Raw genomic sequence first — 411 nt, 5'->3', positions numbered from 1 at the left:
ATGTCACTGTAGATGGTTAGCGTCTAGGAGCCAGTCAGGGACATGGGAGTCAGGCAGGCCAAGGACTCTGCACTCTGGGGCTGGAGTGTGCCCAGAGGACTCAATGTGCTGGAGGAAGAGCCGACAGGAAGGAGAAAGGGCTGCAGGGCAGGCACGGGGACAGCCCCTGACCCAGTCTCCTACCTTGACTGCACCAGGCCAGGTAGGGGGTACCTCATGAGCTGGAAACGCACCTCAGTTTTTTCTTTTGTTTGTTTTTTGTTTGTTTGAGACAGAGACTCATCTGTCGCCAGGCTGGAGTGCAGTAGGGCAATCTTGGTTCACTGCAACCTCCGCCTCCTGGGTTCAGGCGATTCTCCTGTCTCAGCCTCCTGAGTAGCTGGAACTACAGGTACGTGCCACCACGCCCAG

Source organism: Colobus angolensis, unplaced genomic scaffold (assembly GCF_000951035.1).
Source record: "Colobus angolensis palliatus isolate OR3802 unplaced genomic scaffold, Cang.pa_1.0 Scaffold128, whole genome shotgun sequence".
Classification (NCBI taxonomy): domain Eukaryota; kingdom Metazoa; phylum Chordata; class Mammalia; order Primates; family Cercopithecidae; genus Colobus; species Colobus angolensis.
This window is presented reverse-complemented; position numbering follows the sequence as displayed.